At 42.4% G+C, this 12659-nt stretch overlaps 1 protein-coding gene across 1 annotated transcript in view; it reads right to left on the bottom strand.

Annotated features, from left to right (window-relative positions):
- Positions 1 to 12659, bottom strand: part of PIWIL1 (piwi like RNA-mediated gene silencing 1) — a 766743-nt gene that overhangs the window by 406170 nt on the left and 347914 nt on the right. The gene's annotated exons all lie outside the window — the stretch shown is intronic.

The raw sequence follows: 12659 nt of genomic DNA, 5'->3' as shown, positions 1-12659 counted from the left end.
CTCAGGCGTTTTAGTGGTAAAAATAGCGCCTGTAACCCACAGGAAAACTGCCTCTCATGGCTCCCCAGTGTGAAAGGCAGAGTGCTTTCACACTGGGATGAAAAAAAGTCCTGCAAGCAGCATCTTTGGGAGCGGTTTCATGGGAATGAATGGGCAGCACTTCCGAAGCGCCTGAAAAGATCATTGGAAGCGCGTGCAACACGGGGAGCATTTAACTCCTTTGGCCGTAAGCGGGAGTTAAAAGCACCATACTAGCGGCTGAAAAAGGCCACCTAAACAGCAGTAAAGCCCTGCTTTACCGCTAGCGGACCCGCAGCCCCGGTGTGAAAGCAGCCTTACAGTTAAAGGAGAAGTACAGCCAAAGCTTATTTAGCTGTACTTCTGTGGATCACAGGACTGCAGTTTGTTCTGCACCCCTTTTCAGCCGACAGCAGGCTGAAGCACATTGGCGGCTGATGTTAGAGCTGGTCCAGGTTGGGGAAAGATCGCAATTTTATGGTTGGGACTCGCCCAAAACCATGGACCAGCACCTGGCTCAGCCTCTTAGCGAGGCATTGAGAGCCTGAGCTAGCCGCTCCAACCCCCTCCAGTGTTAGGGCAGACAGCAGTGACTGATATTCACCAGCTCTCTGCTCACAGAGCACCGAGAACTGAGCGATCAGCAGTGTTTGATGGCTCGGTTCTCCATCTTCAAGCCGGGGGACAGATGCAGCATCGGATCAATGCAGGACCTAGCTAATTATGATTAAAAAAAACCCTAACGTCTTTTAACATAAGCTTAGCCATGCCAGTGTACACCACAATGTTCTGGCCTGCTAAATAGTCAAGTTCACAATGCAGAAATGGAGAAACTGCAGTAGCATGCAGCTGGATACAGTATGTTGACAGCTTCCTACTTCTGTTACTATATATATATATATATATATATATATATATATATATATATATATATATATATATATATATATATATATATATATATTTTTTTTTTTTTTTTTTTTTTTTTTTCCCCAAACTTTGGGTGGGTTACTGCGATTTCTTTATCCTTGCTGTTAGGCTGGAATAGTGTCAAGGTGGACTCCCTGTTCTCCACCAATATCCACTAAAACATAAACGAAGGGACACTTTCTCCAATGCAAATATACTTTACTGAATCTTCAGGTCATCAAAATCGTCAGATCATATACATCAATGGCAGCTAATGTATACAGTTGCGAGCATCCCTGCTCTTCCTCAGGCTGTATGGCTTTGTGTGAACATTCTGCAAACAATTCCCTCTTTTATTCAAAATCTCCAACACAGGTGGATGTTGCCCCACAGGTGTGTCCCCTGCTTCCAAATAAAAAGCACTAGGAAAAAAATTAACACCATATCTGTTCACATTTGTTTCCTACTTAGGCAGGTAAATGCCTACACAAGCCAGATAGATTGAGAAAGAGATAAATACAATCTTTCAACTCATAATGTCATAATTAAAGCATCAATGAATACATACAAGAAATTTTCATTAGTCATCCAGAAAAAAGTATCCTATGTAAAGAAATAGAAATGCAATAAACATGTAATCTACAGATTCCAATCAAAACTTCATGAAACTTTCATCCTTCTGATCAACTCCCACTTTTCCAATGTGTCAAGGTGCGACTATCTGATAATAGAAAATGCAAAAAAGTCGCTAAACGGATCGTCATAAAAAAAGGTACAAATCATAGTACCTATTGATTCCATCTGGATAAAGGGATCATAACCTATTGATCCACCAAACCTCTCGCTGCTTAAGTCTCAGTATTCTATCACCCCCTCTTTTATCTCGGGAATCTCCTCAAGCACCATAAATCTTAGGTCTGAGTCCTGGTGTACATTGCCTGCCTGTACATTTATGAATGACTTTGAACACAGGCATATCTTTCAGAATGAATTATTTAAAAGTCATTGCGCCACCTGGTGGCGCTATATTGATGATGTTTTTGCCATATGGCGGGGCAACATGGAATCGCTACTTGCCTTTGATGCAACGCTGAATGATTTTTCTCATGAGATTCCATTTAAAATCAACATTGGGGGGAAATCGGTTCCATTTTTGGATACCAGGATTTACATTGATAACGATCAGATGGAATCCGATCTGTATATCAAGCCGACTGATAGGAACCAATTATTAGTGTTTGACAGATTTCATCCCCCTCATGTCTTTCGCTCCATTGTAAGAAGCCAACTGTTACAGGTCAGGAGAATAGTTAGTAATGAAACTGAGGAAAAAAAGAATGAAGGAAATGTTCTCTAAGTTTCAGGAACGAGGATATCCCAACTATATTATCTCACAAGAAGTAAAACAGATAGAACAGGAGGAGATGGGTATAGCCCCAGTTAAACATAGACCACAGACGAGACGATTACCATTTCTGATGCAATTTCACAGCTACAGCGAGCAGGTTTTCAGAGTCATCAAGAAGCATTGGCCCCTTTTAAAACGTTCCTATCCACAGATTGAGGTCTTTCAACAAACACCATTTAAAGCCTTTAGAAGGAATAAAACGTTGCGAGACGCACTGGTGAGATCAGAATATAGACCAAAGCAACATATATCTAAAATGACATTTCTTGGTAAGAAAAGGAAAGGGTGCTTTCCCTGCTTGAATTGCATTCAATGTAAACTTATACTAAAAGGTGACCATTATGTCCATCCTGAAAATGGAGATAAGGTTGTGATTAATGGATTTTTTACATTCCAATCCTCCTACGTGATCTATATTCTGACCTGCCCGTGTAAATTGTTATATGTTGGTGAAACCACTCAAAAGATAAAAGATCGAACCGCGCAGCATCGCAGCACCAGTAGATTGAAACAACCAGGGTTGCCAGTAACAAGACATTTCTTGGAGAAAGGACACCAGGACTCAGACCTAAGATTTATGGTGCTTGAGGAGGTTCCCCGAGATAAAAGAGAGGATGATAGAAGACTGAGACTTAAGCAGCGAGAGGTTTGGTGGATCAATAGGTTACGATCCTTATATCCAGATGCAATCAATAGGGACTATGATTTGTACCTATTTTTATGACGATCCAGTTAGCGACTTTTTTGCATTTCCTATTTTCAGATAGAGTCACATCTTGACACAGAAGTGGGAGCTGATCAGAAGGATGAAAGTTTCATGAAGTTTTGATTGGAATCTGTAGATTACATGTTTATTGCATTTCTATGCAAATTCTTTACATAAGATACCTTTTTCTGGATGACTAATGAAAATTTGTTGTATATATTCATTGATGCTTTAATTATGACATTATGAGTTGAAAGTAGGGGTGCAACGTATCGTCATCGATCCGTGACCCGTACGGATCAAGCTCCGCGGATCGGGACACCCGCGATCCGCTCTGTGGCCTCGGCCATAGGAAAGGCCGCGGCTTCGGCCTAGCTCCGGATCGGCGGCCATCTTGGTACACCCGGCGGCCGATTAGCACATGATCGCTCCATCAAATGACGGAGAGATTACTTGTAACAAACCAGCGTCATGTCATGACGCCGATTCCTCTCTCCCCTCTGTGTACTGATCTGTACAGTGGAGGGGAGAGATCGGATGTCAACAGTGCCCTGCTGCAATACTCTGCCATGCCCTGCTGCAATACTCTGCCATGCCCTGCCAATAGTCTGCCATGCCCTGCCAATAGTCTGCCATACCCTGCCAATAGTCTGCCATACCCTGCCAATACCCTTTCAATACTCTGCCAATACCCTGTCAATACTCTGCCAATACTCTGCCAATACCCTGTCAATACTCTGCCAATACCCTGTCAATATACTTTGCCAATATACCCGCCAATACCCTGCCAATATACCCGCCAATACTCTGCCACACCCTGCCAATAGGGAGATTGTGGATATTACAGCGGGGGAGATTTTTTTTTTTTTTTTGTTGATCCGAAAATGATCCGAACCGTGACTCCTGATCCGAGGAACGATCCGAACAGTGAGTTTTTTGATCCGTTGCACCCCTAGTTGAAAGATTGTATTTATCTTTCTCAATCTATCTGGCTTGCGTAGGCATTTACCTGCCTAGGTAGGAAACAAACGTATACAGTAGCTGCCATTGAGGTATATGATCCGACGATTTTGATGACCTGAAGATTCAGTAAAGTATATTTGCATTGGAGAACGTGTCCCTTCATTTATGTTTTAATATATACACATATATATATATATATATATATATATATATATATTTTATTATTTTATTTTTTTTCAATGGTTTAAACCAAAAACAAGGTATTCTATGAAGCACACAAGTGAAAATGATTCAAAAACGTATTAGTTTTTAAGTGAAAAAGCAGTAACACACTGATTAAGTGAAGTGGGTGCCCTCCCATCCTATCATGTACGAAAGTGTTCTAAATCTTGATTGATTTAAGGCATGTTCAAACTGTACCAGAAAAACATAGGTTTCTTTAAGGGCACACAAAAAAATACTTGTACTTGCTTGTAAAAATCCATTTCTTGTAGTAGAGTACAGGACAAGCAAATTTAGAGATGACTGGGTTCTAGGCAAGTATTTTCAGGTAATAAGACACTGGCAGTGTCTAGAGTACAGGACACAGGCGATCCTTCCCTCCACGGTCCATACGGGAGGAGGGAAGGATTGCCTGTGTCCTGTACTCTAGTACCGGAAATTGATTTTTCAGGTATGTCAAAAATTCTATTTGCTGGATCTTACAGTAAAAGACACAGGCAGATTCAGAAATTACAGGATGTCCCCAAGCAATACCAATGAGGGGAGGGTAACAGCAACAAAATCACCCAACAACCCCTTACTAAAAACAAATAGGTCCAAACTCAATTTAAACAGCAGCGTGAAGCACGCAACCAAAAGCAGCTATCAACGGAGGCCTGAACTACTGAACTGCACTAAAAGCTATAGTAGAATGAGCCGTCATCGGAATAGGCCCAAACCACAACCTGATGGTTTCACCTAGCAATGATGGAGCAAGATAAAGGGAGCCCTTTGTGATCTACTTTCAGAAGCACAAAGTGGAATTTGATCGTCTCAGCGAGGCTGTGGCTGCAAGGTATACTGACAGCTGAAAATACACCCAGAATATAAGGTCCACCCCCTAGAGCAGGACAAGGAAGGCCTAAGATTTAACCCTTTCATGACTAAGCCTATTTTTGAAATTTGGTGTTTACAAGTTAAAATCCGTATTTTTTGCTAGAAAATTACTTAGAGTTCCCAAACATTATATATATTTTTTTAGCAGAGAATCTAGAGAATAAAATGGCGATTGTTGCAATATTTTTTATCACACGGTATTTGTGCAGCGGTGTTTTAAACGCAAATTTTTGGAAAAGGGACACTTTCATGAATTTTAAAAAATCCAAACAGTAAAGTTACCCCAATTTTTTTGTATAATGTGAAAGATGATGTTACGCCGAGTAAATAGATACCAAACATGTCACCCTTTATAATTGCACGCACTCGTGGAATGGCGACAAACTACGGTACCTATGAATTTCCATAGGCGGCGCTTTAAAATTTTTTTACGGTTACCAGGTTTGAGTTACAGAGGAGGTCTATTGCTAGAATTATTGCTCTCGCTCTGACGATGGCGGCGATACCTCACATGTGTGATTTGAACACCGTTTACATATGCGGGCGCGACTTCCGTATGCGTTTTCTTCGCTGCGCGAGCTCGCGGAGACAGGGGCACTTTTAAAAAACATTTTTTTTTTACTTTATAAATTGTTTTTAAAAAAAAAATTTTTTTTTTTTTACTTTTATTGCTGTCACAAGGAATGTAAACATCCCTTGTGACAGTAATAGGTGGTGACAGGTACTCTTTATGGAGGGATGGGGGGTCTAAAAGACCCCCCATCCCTCCTTTACACTTCAAAGTATTCAAATCGCCGAAAACGGCGATTCTGAATACTGGATGTCCCATCCCGCTCCTCCAGTATAACAACCGAGCGGCTTTTAGCCACATCGGTTGTTATACTCGGGTAGCCGATCGCCCGCTGTAAACAACGGTACTGGGATGATGCCTGCAGCTGCGGGCATCATCCCGGTATAACCCCGGAAAGCCGAGTACGCATATCTGCGTACGGTCATCGGGAAGGGGTTAACAGAAGACATCACATTAGTCAAAAAGACAACTTTAGGCTGAAGGACTGCCTTAGCCTTGTGAAATATACTGATAAGGGCTGATAAGGCGAGCAGCTCTCACAGTCTTCTGGCAGAGGTTACAGAAAATAGAAAAAAAAACCTTGTGATTAAAAATCGACCAAGGAAATATCCCTAATGGGCTAAAGGGGGAAGCTTGTTGTGCAGAAAGTACCAGATTGCAGTACCACCAGAAAATGTCTGCAAGTAGCAATATGAGCCACCCCCTGCGAGAAAGACTTCACTAGGGAGTATGATGTCAATGGCAATTGAAAAAAAGATAGCCATGACCAATGTCTGCCTTTTGATTGTGCTTAGGTAAAATTGTTGATCCAGCCCCGAGTAAAGAAATGACTAGACATGACAAAGTACTGTTGAATACTAACCTGAATCCGCCGTTTACATCAGACAAAATAAGCTATCCAGGTACAGTGATAGATCTTTAGATAAGTCTTTTTGGCACATGAAAGCCAGGCCATTAAAGCCAGAGACCAAGACGCAGGATGGTGTATTCAACCCCGAGACAGTAGACCAAGATGGTCTGGCAACAGTGTCTGCAAAAAGCCAAAGTACGTCTGTGTACCAAGTTTTTCTTGGCCAGTTTGGGGACACTAGCATCACTGGAATTTCCCCATCTCAGGCAAATGAACTAAAACACTTCCGGGTGTAGGGACCACTCTCCGGAATCTATCTGCTGGTGACAGTGTCTGCCTACCAATTTTCTACTGCCAGAATGTGAATGGCTAAAAGGACCTGAAAGTGACATTCTGCTCAGAACTGGATTTGGGCTGCTTTCCTATCAACTACTCTTCTGGTCCCACCCTGGTGACTGACATAAGCCACGGCCAGAGAGTTTTCTGACTGAACCCGCATTGGAAGTCACAGAAGACCATCTGTCTACCTCTGAAGGCCTAAGTAAACACTTCCGAGTTACAGGATGTTGACAGAAAGTTGTCTATAGAGACCAATTTCCCTGTACAGTCACTGTCTGAAGGACATCTTCCCTGCAAGAAAAGAAAGAAAAGAAAGAGAAATCTTGCGGGTTGGGATGATCCGGAAGGACACAGGGACTGTAAAAGATGTTGACATGCCATGTTCTTCTGGGCCAAGCCAGGGCAATCAGAATCATAGATACTCCCTTTACCACTCATAGAAATCCTGCAAAGCAAACAAGGAAGCCTCTGAAGTGTAGAGTAGGTATAATAAATTAGGGAGGAACTGTCCCACGGTGACACCAGACTGTAAGATGCCTGTTGGAAGGTTTAGTCCAGAGTGGAGCTTTGGCTAAGGTTTGAGGCATTAGCCTAGTCAGGCAGGCCAGGTGAGCACCCAGTCTTGGCAGCAAGGTACAGATTCAGAATCCAGAAGCGTGGTCGGAGATAGGCAGGGTCATAAACAGGCTGGCAGAGTAGTACAGACTTATCAGGCAAAGGGAGAAATTCAGGAAGCAGGCAGAGTTCAAAGTCCAAAAGTTAATAAAATCAGCAGTATGCCACACACTCATGGAAACAGATCCAACAAATGGGCAGAGCACACAGGAATTACTGCAAGTTAAGCTGATCTGACAAAGGATTGATAGCAGCCGGAATGCAGCTGAGGCTAGAGAGAACTAGGCACAGAGGTACTATGTAAAGGTGTATACTGCACAACTTGGGTTCCCACTGGCAGAGGGAACAGAGCCGCAGCCCGTGGACAGGTTCAATTCCAGGCACGTGACACCAGACCATCCAACAAATGTCTGTGGATGCCTGGTCCTGAAGACAAATCTATCCAGTATTACTGTAAAGCCTGGACACATTAGGATTCATATCCTGTGTAATCCACCACAGACAGATCTCCCAACAACTCTGGATAAAGGGTTCACTCCCCTGGAGACAACTGTTAGTGGCTGAAAAATCCACCCGCCATCCTTAAAAAAAGACCATGAACATGTCACACAGACCAAGCGTTCTGTGTGACTGACACCTGGGAGACCTTACAAAGGTTTGATGGTGACGGCCTGAGGAGTTTATCCTATTTTCTCATCACGATTTGTGGGACTAGTATAGTTTCTGTTGTATATGCCTCTACACGAACGCCTGGATTTAAGTACTTTTTTAATTCATAATTTTGTATATTACCATGATATCACGGTTTATGTAAAGCATTTAAATAAACATATTGCTGTAAACAATAGACATTGAGGGTAGAGCTTATACTGACACCTTGATGTGCCTGATCTCCTCTGATGTTGGAAGCCAAGCGGGGTTGCGTCTGGATAGTACTTGAATAGGAAACAATTTGGGGGTAAGGTAGGCATTTCATAGGTTTGTGTTTCATTACTATTTATTTTTATCATTTTAGTTTTGGGTTTGTGAGCACTGCACTAGTTACAGTTGTGTTTACAAGTTTACATACCCTGTCGGAATTTATTTCTTGGCCATTTTTCAAAGAATATGAATGATAACATAAAACATTTCTTTCACTCATGATTAGTGTTTGGCTGAAGCCATTATCGATCAACTATGTTTACTCTTTTTAAATCATAATGGCAACAGAAACTACCCAAATGACCCTGATCAAAAGTTTACACACCCCAGTCCTTAATACCCGTGAATTGCCCCTTTTAACATCAATGACAGCTTGAAGTCTTTTGTGGTATTTATGGATGAGGCTCTTTATCTTCTCAGATGGTAAAGCTGCCCATTCCTCTTGGCAAAAAGCCTCCAGTTCCTGTAAATTCTTGTGCTGTCTTGCATGAACTGCACGTTTGAGATCTCCCCAGAGTGGCTCAATGATATTGAGGTCAGGAGACTGAGATGGCAACTCCAGAAGCTTCACTTTATTCTACTGTAGCCAATGACAGGTCGACTTGCCCTTGTGTTTTGGATCATTGTCATGTTGGAATGACCAAGTACGTCCCATGCGCATCTTCCTGGCTGATGAATGCAAATCTTCCTCCAGTATTTTTTGATAACATACTGCATTCATCTTGCCATCAATTTTTTGCCTAAATTTCCAGTGCCTTTGTAGCTCACACATCCCCAAAACATCAGTGACCCACCTCCGTGTTTCACAGTAGGAATGGTGTATCTTTCATCATAGGCCTTGTTGACTCCTCTCCAAACGTACGGTTAGGCCAAAAAGATCAATTTTGGTCTCATCACTCCAAATGACTTTGTGCCAGAAGGTTTGAGGCTTGTATCTGAGCTGTTTGGCGTATTTTAAGCGGGATACTTTGTGGCATTTGCATAGCAATGGCTTTCTTCTGGCGACTCGACCATGCAGCCCATCTATCTTCAAGTGCCTCCTGATTGTTCATCTTGAAACAGCCACACCACATTTTCAGAGAGTCCTTCACCTGAAGTTATTTGTGGGTTTTTCTTTGCATCCCAATTTTCCTGGCAGTTGTGGCTGAAATTTTAGTTGGTCTACCTGACCGAGGTTTGGTTTCAACAGAAAACCTCGTTTTCCATTTCTTGATTAGAGTTTGAACACTGCCGATTGGCATTCTCAATTCCCTGGATATATTTTTATATCCCTTTTCTATTTTATACAGTTCAACGACTTTTTCCCACAGATCCTTTGACAATTCTTTTGCTTTCCCCATGACTCGGAATCCAGAAACATCAGTGCAGCACTGGATGAAAGATGCAAGGGTCTGTCAGGCGTCCAGAAACTTATTAACATTTTATACACACACACTAATTACAAGCAAACAGTTCACAGGTGAAGTTGGTTACCTTTAACCACTTGCCTACTGGGCACTTAAACCCCCCCCCTGCCCAGACCAATTTTCAGCTTTCAGTGCTCTCACACTTTGAATGACAATTACTCAGTCATGTAATACTGTAACAAAATGAATTTTTTGTCCTTTTTTCACACAAATAGAGCTTTCTTTTGGTGGTATTTGATTACAACTGGGTTTTTTGCGCTATAAATGAAAAAGATCGAAAATTTAAAAAGACGCATTTTTCTTAGTTTCTGTGATAAAATTTTGCAAATTATTAATTTTTCTTCATAAATTTTGGTCACAATTTATACTGCTACATATCTTTGGTAAAAATAACCCAAATTAGTGGATATTATTTGGTCTTTGTGAAAGTTATAGTCTACAAGCTGTGGTGCAAATCATAAAAAATTGATCACACCTGATGTACTGGTCGCCTATCTCATTTCTTGCGACCATAACAAGCCAGGAAAGTACAAATACACCCCAAATGACCCCTTTTTTTAAAGTAGACATTACAAAGTATTTAGTAAGCTGCATGGTGAGGTTTTTGATGTTGTCATTTTTTCACACAATTCTTTGCAAAATGAAGATTTTTTTACATTTTTTTCCACAAAATTGTCATTGTAATAGGTTATTTATCTCACATGGCATGTGTATACCACAAATAACACCCCAAAATACATTCTGCTACTCCTCCTAAATATTATGATACCACGTGTCTGACTTTTTCACAGCCTAGCCACATAGAGAGGCCCAACATGCAGGGAGCACCATCAGATGTTCTAGGAGCATAAATTACACATCTAACTTGTTGACTACCTATTATACCTTTGAAGGCCCTGGAGCACCAGGACAATGATATGTGACACTGATGTGGCAGTGATGACAGAGGCACTGATACGTGGCACTGATGGCACGTGACACTGATGTAGCACTGATGACAGATGGGACTAATACGTGGCACTGACACGTGACACCGATGACAGATGGCACTAATAAGTGGCACTGATGATCGGTGGCACTAATACGTGGCACTGATGACACGTGACACTGATGACAGATGGCACTAATACGTGGCACTGATAACACGTGACACTGATGACAGATGGCACTGATACGTGGCACTGATGACACGTGACACAGATAACAGATGGCACGTGACACAGATAACAGATGGCACGTGGCACTGATGACAGATGGCACTGATACGTGGCACTGACAAGTGACACTGATAACAGATGGCACATGACACTGACAGGTGGCACTGGGGACAGATTGCACTGATAGATACTGTGGGCATGTGTGTTTGTGTGAGTGGGCACTGTTTGTGTTCACACACTCACGCTGCAGCCGGAGGTCGCTCTTCCTCCTCACACGCGGTCTTTGTGTGAGGAGGGAGAGCCGGCAATGAGAGATGATCACTCAGATCGAGTGCTCAATGGCCGCTGTGATTGGCCATTTAGCACAATCTGTGAATGGCTGTGTCCAAGAGACACGGCCAACACAGATTTCCCCCGAGGCGCGCAGGGAGGATGTAAACAGGAGGACGTCCAGGGACAGCGTCCCGGCAATTAAGCGCCGCGCTGTAGACGTCTTTTGTCTATAGCGCAGGCACAAAGTGGTTAATAGCCATTGCAACCTCTTTGTGTCAACTTGTGTGCATGTTATCAGGCCAAAATCACCAGGGTATGTAAACTTTTGATTAGGGTCATTTGAGTAGTTTCAGTTGCCATTATGATTTAAAGAGTAAACACGGTTGATTGATAATAAATGGTTTGAATCAGGGTGCTGCCCATCAAAGGGGCAGGGTGTATTCACAGGCATATACCATATATTAAAAAAAACGAAAACAAAAAAACAAAAAAACACATGAACACCCATAGGCTATCGCCCAAAACAGTTTATTAATTCCATTAAAATATTACAGCATCTGAGGCATGCATGTGGAAGCAGACAGTCTCCACTTATGTAATCACACACCCCCCATAATGGGCTCACAGGTCATATGAACTGGTTCCCATTCGGATTGTTTGGAAGGGTGCAGGTGCAATTCAGGGCCAACATCTGGGGAGTTGTCCGCGGTAGTGGTCGCAGCTGCGCTGTCCCAGCTCATAGGGCAGGCTCCAGTTACTATCATTAGGGGTCAGGAAATATTAGGGATGGATAACCATTTTATGGGGGGGGGGGGTTGTTTTCATGGGTGGGTAGGGATGTGGAATTTAGAGGGTGGTAGATGGTTATGAGGGGTGTGTGAATACTAAAGTGGAAACTGTCTGCTTCCACATGCATGCCTCAGATGCTGTAATATTTTAATGGAAATAATAAACAGTACATGGGAGAATGAAGCCAGAGATCTTTTAACCACTTACCGACCGGCTCCTGTACATATACGTCGGCACTTTAAAGATGGATATCTCAGTAACGGCAGCAGCAGCTGCCACAACCGAGGTATCCATCTTTTCAGATGCTCACGCGCAGAAGCGAACGCATACATGAGTAGCGCCCGCATATGAAAAGGTGGTCAAACCACACATGTGAGGTATCGCCGCAATCATTAGAGCGAGAGCAATAATTCTAGCCCTAGACCTGCTCTGTAACTCAAAACATGCAACCTGCAGAATTTTTTAAAGGTCGCCTATGGAGATTTTTAAGGGTAAAAGTTTGACGCCATTCCACGAGCGGAGCGCAATTTTGAAGCGTGGCATGTTGGGTATCAATTTACTTGGCGTAACATTATCTTTCACAGTATAAAAAAATTGGTCTCACTTTACTGTTGTCTTATTTTTTTATTCAAAAAA

The sequence above is a fragment of the Aquarana catesbeiana genome, linkage group LG01 (genome assembly GCF_042186555.1).
Source record: "Aquarana catesbeiana isolate 2022-GZ linkage group LG01, ASM4218655v1, whole genome shotgun sequence".
Lineage (NCBI taxonomy): Eukaryota > Metazoa > Chordata > Amphibia > Anura > Ranidae > Aquarana > Aquarana catesbeiana.
The sequence above is the reverse complement of the archived record's forward strand: the minus strand, read 5'-3'. Positions and strand labels throughout refer to the sequence as shown.